Source organism: Corythoichthys intestinalis, chromosome 14 (assembly GCF_030265065.1).
Source record: "Corythoichthys intestinalis isolate RoL2023-P3 chromosome 14, ASM3026506v1, whole genome shotgun sequence".
NCBI lineage: Eukaryota > Metazoa > Chordata > Actinopteri > Syngnathiformes > Syngnathidae > Corythoichthys > Corythoichthys intestinalis.
In genome coordinates, this window is record NC_080408.1 from 35,010,253 (window position 1) to 35,019,153 (window position 8,901).

General features: G+C 37.1%; 1 long non-coding RNA gene across 1 annotated transcript; it reads left to right on the forward strand.

The window, feature by feature from the left end:
• Window positions 1–2,219: 2,219 nt before the first annotated feature.
• On the forward strand, window positions 2,220–7,962 carry LOC130930065 (uncharacterized). Its single transcript, XR_009066982.1, has 3 exons — window positions 2,220–4,700; window positions 6,220–6,326; window positions 7,548–7,962. It is a non-coding gene; the product is annotated as an uncharacterized LOC130930065 (long non-coding RNA).
• The last annotated feature ends 939 nt before the right edge of the window (window positions 7,963–8,901 follow it).

Consider the following 8,901-nt stretch of genomic DNA (forward strand, 5'->3'; position numbering starts at 1 on the left):
AATTGAGTCTATTTCTTTTTTTTTTTGCTTAAAACTTCTCCACATTTAGAAAATACTTGCTCACAAGGGTACACATTCTGGTAATCAGTGTTGTTAATAACGGCGTTACAATATAACGGCGTTACTAACGGCGTTATTTTTTTCAGTAGTGGGTAATCTAATTAATTACTTTTCTCATCTTGGCAACGCCGTTACCGTTACTGAGGACGGAAAGGCATGCGTTACTATGCGTTACTATATTGGTCGAAAAGTCTGAGGGAGACTGACTCACCGAGACGAAAGAGCAGAGCAGGAGCGGGGAGGAGGCAAGAAAGTTGTGACGCCGAGCAAACGCGATGCTAGGTAGCTCCAGTAATTCATGTTGTAGCCGATAGCCGACAAACTACGCCCGCATGTTATGGTAGATATGGTAGACATGGTAGATATCACATGTACTGTATATAGATATAACTAGATGCAAAATGACAGCCGCCATCTTAAAGCAGTAGGCTTTTTAGGACGGCTCTGTTGTAGAGAACCTTCCTCGCGAACCTACGTAACTTTTTATCTAAAATACTTCTAAATCGGCAAAATCTTGATTTGAATCTATCTTTAAATGATGAAACAGTTTTAAAACTTTCATATGTCGAAAGTAGAGAGAAGGGAACTAATGTAATAATGGGAGCAATTTTAACAACTTTTAAGAGTTGATTCAGGGTAAAGGGTAAATTAGGGTAAAGAATTGGGCTCGGGCCAATTGTACCAAAAACCTCCACAAAAAACTTCACATAGTATTTTTTTTTTTTTTTTTTTTTTTTTTTTTTTAGGAAAAAAAAAAAAAAAGTAATTATCACCAATTACTTTGCCAAGTAACTAATTACTCTTACATTCAGGTAATTGAGTTAGTAACGCAATTACTTTTTGGGAGAAGTAATTTGTAACTATAATTAATTACTTTTTTTCAGTAAGATTAACAACACTGCTGGTAATTTTGCTCACAAATACGTGGGTTTTCGGCTCTTCCCAGGGGTGGATCAGTAAACTATCGCTGTACCTCCTTCGTTGCATCTGCTGAGGCTTTCCTTGACCTCCTGGTATCAGACGGATCTCTGGCAACAACTTTCATTTTGTTAGCAATTTAACTTTTTATAATGACATTACTTGTGTTACGTGTTCATAGACAGCGCACGTACTTTATCAGGAGGGATCAGATCGTAGTGTTCCCACATTTCAGAACGACCTCTCTTCATAGCCTACTCGTTAATGATCAAACAAAACAGATTTCCCACCAAGTCAACCGCAAAAACGCACACGAACAACGAACCAATAATGAGATGCTAAAATTCAAATATCCTAAAATTCAAATATCCTCAGCCAGTCACTTGTCAGAATCAAGACGCCAGTGTCTGTGACCCATCCGATTGGATTATGACCCGATAGGGGTGTTTAATTCAAGAACTGAAACAATTCCTGTTTCATACGTCATATGTCACGTGGTTTGACGCAAGCTCCGAAGCAGTGCTCCAATATAAATCTACGTCATCGATTTGGAGCGCGTTTCGAAGTTTCAGTTTCAAGCTGCCATCACTACTTGCCATGCTGTTTGTACTTCGTCCAGATTTTTTGACACAGCTGACTTTGAACAGCCCACATCTTTGGCAACCATACATGTAGAGTTACCTTCTTTAAGAAGTTTGATAATCCTCTCCTTGGTCTCAAGAGGCATCTCTCTTGGGCTACGTTCATACTACAGGTCTTAATGCACAAATCCGATTTTTTTTCATATTTGTTTTTTTGGCATGCCCGTTCAGACTGTCTTTGTCCATTGAGACCATTCAAGTATTACGCATGCGCACTAATTCGCAGTCCGACACGCGCTGAGCAAGACGACTCGCATGCGCAGAAGCATCAAAACAAATGACCACACATGTTGGCTGTCATCCGTCATTCCAGGGATTATCATATTTAGCTCATTAAAAAGAGGACACAAATAACAGACATTAATAATCCACGTTTAGTTTTATTTTCAAAGTTTATATGGACTGATAGAACGTATACACGCACACACATAAGCCTTGACGTGTGTGCGTGAAATGACGTGGGTGCGTCAGTTTGCCCCGACTCGGCCATGTGCGCAATAATGAAATATTGCTCATTCGGCGCACAGAATTAAAATCGAAAATTGACAGGGTTATCTTTTTCTTCATTTTATTTTTTTATGACTGCCCAGAGGAAAAGAAAATCTGAAAAGAGATCTCCAAAATATCTCATTTATTTCTCCTAGACAGCTGTGAGATCTGTGTGACGCCAAACTGAGACTAAGGTTTATTTCTCCTGTGTCTCAGTTTTTTCTCTGGAGCAATAAAATGCACTAAATCTCAATTTAGTCTCCTTTTAAGTTTCAGAAGAGATCTCAACGAGCTCTCATATAATTCTCAGAGTTTCTCAACTTTTGTGTCTATTTGTGATCTCAGGCAGAGAAATCAGAGAGATCTCTCGATGAGCTCAGTCTACTCTTATCACAACTTCCGTTCATGCATCTCATTCTGAACTCAGACAGAGCAAATGAAGAGCTCTCCACAAGCACTCGTTGGATTCTCAGGCAATGCAAATTTATTTTTATAGTATAGCATAATTCAACACAAAGCAATTCAAAGTGCTTTACATCACATGAACAACCACGATCAGAGATAAAATGATTTTAAAAAATTAAAAACATAGTTCAAAAGAAATTTATAACAAAGACAATGAAAAGTCAATGATAAAAAAACTGTTGAATATTCTATTAGCAGCTTCTAAGAAATCTATTTCTAGGAAATTAAAAAAAAAAAAATCAACTGTTGAGGAATGGATAGATATTGTACATGAAATTTACATCATGGAAAAGCTGTCATTTTAACTTAAATTAGAGATTGATGCATTTTATTTCATATGGTCCAAATGGACAAACGTGAAACCAATTAGAATGGATTTCAATTGATGCTCAACAGAGAAAGTACCTCCTTACTTTTTGGGGGGTAAGAAAACAATATCAGATGTGCTCCCAAATGTTTTAAGTTGCTGTATGTTGTTTATTTATGTACTTTTTAATTAATTTATTATTTATTTAATTTCTTTGTTGTTGTTGTTTCCGTTAAAAAAGTAATGTATCGAGAAATGGACTATCGTCATTCACTGTTGTAAGTACAATGTACAGTATATTATTGTTGAGAATCTAAATGAAATTAAAAAAGAAAAAAAAAAAGAATTGAAACAGGCAATAAAATTATACTTAAAATGAATAAAAAGCAAATTGCTTGAAGGTTAAAATATATAGACCGTTATGGATATGCTGTGATAAACAAAATCGTTTTTAGTCCTGATTTAAAAGGAGCTAACAGTTTGAGTACACTTCAGACCTTCAGGTAACTTGTTTCAGAGGTGAGGAGCATGATACTAAATGCTTCCTCACCCTGCTTGGTTCTTGTTCTTGGAACATACAACAGATCGGTTCCAGATGACCTTAGGGGTCTCTATGATTCTTTTGGTCCAAGGCCATGAAAGTGTTTTATAGACGAGCAGTATCAATTTCTAGTCTGTCCTTTGACTCACTGGAAGCCAGTGTAATGATTTCCAAAACTGGTGTAATGTGGTCCAGTTTCCTTGTACTGTATTTGTAAGGACTCTGGCAGCAGCATTCTGTACTAGCTGCAGCGTCCTGACTGATTTAAAAAAAAAAAAAAAAAAAAAAATCAAGACCTGTAAATATACTGCTGCAATAGTCCAATCTCCTGAAAATGAACCGCACAATCAAACTTATCTGTATCCTCTATAGAGGAGCAATATTCATGCTTTACTGGTGTCAGAAATGGAGCTGCAGGGTCAATGAAGTTGGGGATGACGGGATAAAAAAGCATAGATAGTTCATAAATATGATTTTACATATAGAAGTGCACAAAATATGGTATGCAATTTATTCAGAATGAAAAGGGTTATAGTAATTGAATAATTATAAAGTATATTATATATGAAGAGAGAGTTATTATATATAAAGAGAAATTGATTAACATATAGTTAGAAAAAAATCAATAATCATAATGAAAACGATCACGGTGGTACATTTACAAACCGGTAGGTACAAAATGCACAAAGGAAAACTCTTACTGACGTGTAATAATGTTACCCTTCTAAAATTGTTATTATGATGGTGTTATAAGGTCATTAAATTTCATAAAAACGAAATAATATGATATTGAATTAATTAAGACGTAAACATTTCAGTTAGCTTAAATTAAAATGAAAACAAGGCTTTAAAAACTCCAAGAACTGAAAATGTATTGTATATTAATAAAGCCAAATAAACTCAATTTATGAAATTTTTTTTAAATGTATTTATTTATTTTTATTAGCCTTATGTAGTCATGCGTATATAAATAACATTTTTGTAAATTAATTCTTACTTAAAATGCAGCTGAAACCACTCAGCGTTGACCGGCGCTGCAGCGCTGTTTTCTTCATGCACTGTCAAGCTGTATGTGGCGCGAAACACTGTGAACTTTCAACCCTGAAGATAATGCAGACCTAACGTCTACATTGGAAGAAAGCGCCATCAGTCACAAATGCTGCTTCGTCATTGGTTAACTCATAAGGGGGAGGCTGACCTAACGACGTCAAGTCGTACTACTCATGAAGTTGGTGTCAGGAAGAATGGAGGAAGAAACCGTTTCAGGACAAAAAAGAGGGTAAGTAACATCTTTGTCGAACGGAATTTGGGTATAATTTATATGGCTTGTGTTTATGCTAGTTCTGATAGTTGTTTTTTTTGGGGGGGGGGGGGACTGGTCGGCAATAAGTGGCAAATAGTAAAGCTAGCTAGCTAGCTTGGGGGGCCATGAATTTACTGAAGTAAATATATTCATGTAAAAATATTAACTTTGGAATTATTTCTACAAACAGTGGCCCTAGACAGTCTTGGAGTTACATAAATTGTGTACAATTGGAACATCTTCTCATTGCAGTGAGACCCATTTTCTCTAGCTTCATGCAACGAGTTTACATTGGGGTGACCAAAGGTGGATAGAGTAGGCAAAAATGTCACTCATGTAAGAGTAGCATTACTTCAAAATAATATCATTTTTCTTTATTTATTTATTTATTTTTTAACAATTGTATTTTTTTTCCTGAGCGCAACATTATCTGTATGAACTGTTGTTTTAATGATACTGTAAAATAATCCATTGCATAACCACATTAAGCCAAAGGGGGGAAAAAATCGTTGAATTCCAATGAGAAAAAAAAAATCTATAAATGAGGCATTATTCGTCCAAAGAGCATGTGTGCCCTCTGGTGGAGAAAATAGTTCCTAGTTTTAATAGTGAAGAGTTCCTTCATAATTACTCATTTGAAATTAAAAGGATCATATCGCCGGTTTTCCATGGTCAATTATCTGCTCAATGCCCCCCTCCCGCTCTCCTTCAATCTCCCGACCCCTGCGCTCGCTGGTTTGTTTTCTCTGAGCTCTATGTTTGACACACACGTTACAATTGTGCCATGAAGCCAGACAGCTGGCGGAAGTACACCGATCGGCTGAATTGGACGGGAGAAGGATGACTTCTTTGGAAACAGCCAAGGGAGATTATTTTTGGCAAAATAAATGTTGCATGTTGAAAAACATCTGGGAAGCCTATCTGAATTTGTGTCTCTGGATATGGAGATTATTTTGTAGTATAACGGAATATTCTATCCATACAGAGAAGGCATACTTTAAAACTAGTTATAAGGCATCTTTGAGTAAATTCTGTGTATCATTTAAGTACCCCGAGGACATGCTGCTCTGCCTATTTTTTGGGAAATCAAAATATGGTCACCCTATTAACATTAAAAACTTGAGACATAGGGAATTGAGAAGGTGCATCTTTTCACGATATATTAGCAATAAAACGTTTTTTTTTTAGGAGCAGTGTACAGGAAAGAAGAGCCCAACAACTTGTCCAATAAAAGTGCAATTCTTACAGAAATCTTAACATCATGGATCATCATGGATTTTTACTTTAATGTCTCTTTGTTTTACGATGATTGGTATGGGGGATTTTAAATGATATTTTTCAGTCCTTCGGTGGTCTAATATGGTTAAATGAACACAATGTGTGTATCTAAAGATATTAAGAAGTTGCTGTACCAAATTATGAGATGTGATGACAGTGTAAAACCAAATAAGACATTGAACCACTTTTTAAAATTAAAATGTATTATATTTCACAGATTGAATGGCCCAGCAGGAAATAATAAAAAAGAGATGCCCAAAAGAGCGCGATACCCACCGAAGAAGATGAGCTTTTATGACCCAGACTTACCCAGAGATGACCAAGGTGGTAATTGAGTTATTATCTTACTACACGGCTTATCTAATTTTTAAAGTGATTATTTTTAACTTGCATTGGACACTATAATAACCATTTTGTTTATTAGTGTCTGATCACTGGGATTATTATCAATATTGGCAGTTCAGGGAACAAATATTGATTTACAGGATTTTTTAAAAAAGAAATGTCTAGAAAAGGGAGCGTAACATCCCTTGAAACTATATTTTGGTGACAGAATTTTGCAACTCCATTCGTACAATTATCTCTACATGGGGGGGGGGGGTGATTGATTGATTTAAAGATGTTCTTTTAAAATCAAAATTATCTCGTTGAGGATAAGCGACTCAGAACATGGGGGGGGGGAAATTCCATTATAGGCATCAGTTTGCAAAAAGCTTTTTAATTGTTGCGACCTGCAGACCTCTATTACTACTTGATTGCAATTTTAGACTTTATTCTTTAAAATGTTTTGACAATTTTCTGAACTGTTTTAGCTGCTCATTATTTGAAATGAGAAAAAGTAAAAAATACAATGAAATGCATTTGATATATAGATTTGATTTGCAAATGAATTTTTCAACCGGCCTCGAAAAATTTTCCGTTCGCATGTGAACGCTGATTTTTCACACAAAAAAAAAAGTCATCATTGGGGCATCAAAAATTCTGGGATGATGAGTGGCATAAAAGTTGTATACAGAATTTGGGGGGGGGGGGATTACGGTCCCTTGGAAATTTGCCAAAAACTTTCCATTCATTTTTAATGGGATGCCACGTCCTAATTTCTAATTCACTTGTAATGTAATTTACATCGCATTGATGCCGTTGACGGCCATGTATGTCGAATCTATTGATGCCAATGCACCTGGATTCCACCGACGGCCATGGGCGTTCAAATTTCCCATTCATTTCCATTGTCATTCACATTGCATTGACACACAAGTACTCAATTGCCGATGAGGGCTATGTACGTCCATGCCATTGACAGCCAAATATGTAGATTCTATTGACGTCAATGTACTTGGACTTCATTGACGCATATGTAAGTCGAAGCCATTGACGGTCATGGACGTCCAAATTTCCCATTCATTTCCAACCTCGAAAGGTCCCCAAACCAATCTGGGCAGGGCTAAGATCTGTATCTCCACACAGCAAAGCCCCATAGTAATTTCTCCAGAAATTACAGTTTCTAGTTCAATTTCTAATTTGTGCTTTCTTTTATACTGGCAGCTTACACCATGCGCTGCAGTACGCTGGATGATTGGACACCAGTCGAAAAAAGCCTTGATCAACAAATGTCGCATGAGGGGTACAACATAAATTCTAGATGTACTTAGACATTTGTTGCAGTGTTCAAAGCCCTAATACTGCTGGGCTTAGAGACTTAATTTTTGTTTGCTGTCTTAAAAACTGTGTTGAACTTTTGTTAATATTATGGCTGTTGATGTTATTATAGCTATTTGAAATGTTGTAAATTGTTTGCACTTTGTTTTTTGTTGGTGTTAATTAAAAAATGTTTGCCCGCCTGTCTGCCTTGCCTCCATTTGCCTGCGTTTGGGTCCGCACCACTTGCCCGCCCACATTCTTTGACCAAAATTCTCAACAGTACTCAATTTTCAAGTACAATGACTGTGTTGGAATTCACTAAAGCTATTTGTTCTAGAATAATAAAGCCTGATGGCTTTGGGTGTATCTTCTGTATCCCTCTGTCCTGCAGTGACGAAAGAGTAGTGTCCACCATTGTTTCTTTGGTCCATCAAGATGTTATGAAGTGGATGATCTGTGTTTAGAATGGTGAATCCAGTCAGGTGGGAGGAGAGGGTCACATGATTTGTCTCGTGTGTGTGTGCGCGCAGACGCGCGTGCATGGAAGGGAGAGTGAGCGAGAGACTCGTATATTTCTCCATAGTAGCTCCAATAATGCTCATTTTCTTTTTCAAAGGAGAAAAAGGAGTCATTAAAAACACTGAATTGAGATTAGCAAGGTATCTCCCTTAAGTCTCAAGTATGATTCCCTCTAATTTATTGTCTCACCTATTTCTCCTAGTGAATTTTAGGAGAAACATCTGAGAAACATTTTAGACAAAATAGAAACTGCAATGAGGCTAAGATGAGAATCTCAAATTTATCTCCCGAGCTATAGAAGAGCAAGCTTTGAGCAATAAAATTTTCCTCTGGGTGTGGTCAATCCCGCTTCGTGCTTAAAAGCAGAGTTCAAGCTAGGCGCTAATGCCTGCATCGCTGCCGTCCTTCGTGCCTTTTGCTTCTTTGCTGACGTAATTAGTGCATGAATTCCGATTCCGGAGACTGGACAGTACAGACCGCTGCGACAGTCTGGAAAAAAGTGGCCCAGATCGGATTTGAACCACATATGAAAGTGACCCAGATCGGATTTGAAATGGTCCAGTTCTATGCGACTTGTCACGTTCAGACCGTCAAGTTAATGCCTCACTCGAGTCGGAAAAACATGAAAAAATCGGATTCGTGCATTAAGACCTGTAGTATGAATGTAGCCTTGTTGGCGCCATGATTCTTGTGAATTCACTTGGTCCAGCAGCCCTCCAAGGTGTGATAACGGCACTAT